Genomic DNA, 458 nt, shown 5'->3' on the forward strand with positions numbered 1-458 from the left:
GGAACCGGTGTCCGTAGCGCTGCGTGTGTTGCTGTGTACCCCTGGAGCTGCTCTGGCCTTGCCTCAAATAAAGGTGGTGATGAAATGCTCGCTTGGTCCTGGGGTGCACCCCAGGGTTCCCCAATTCCCAGAAAGGAGCTAAGGAACTCCACCTTTAGGGGACTGCAATGGCATGTTCCCTGCTTGGGGCTCTCAGCAGCAGGGCGTTGGAGTTGCTGCTCAGCAGAAGCTGCAACAGGCTAAATTTGGAGCCTGCCTTTTTGTTGGTTTCTTGTTTGGTTTTTTGGGGGGGTTTTGTTTGGTTTTGTTTGTTTTTCCTGAGCGGGCTCTAAATTTAGCAGGCACAGGTCATCAACCCAACCCTCCCTCCACACATACCCCCCCCCCCACCCTCAAATCTCCGGGGGCTGCAGCTCTTCCCAAGGCACCTCTGCAGCCCCCCCCCCACCCGCCTCCTG

Source organism: Chaetura pelagica, unplaced genomic scaffold (genome assembly GCF_000747805.2).
Source record: "Chaetura pelagica isolate M959 unplaced genomic scaffold, ChaPel_1.0 scaffold264, whole genome shotgun sequence".
NCBI classification, from domain to species: Eukaryota; Metazoa; Chordata; class Aves; order Apodiformes; family Apodidae; genus Chaetura; species Chaetura pelagica.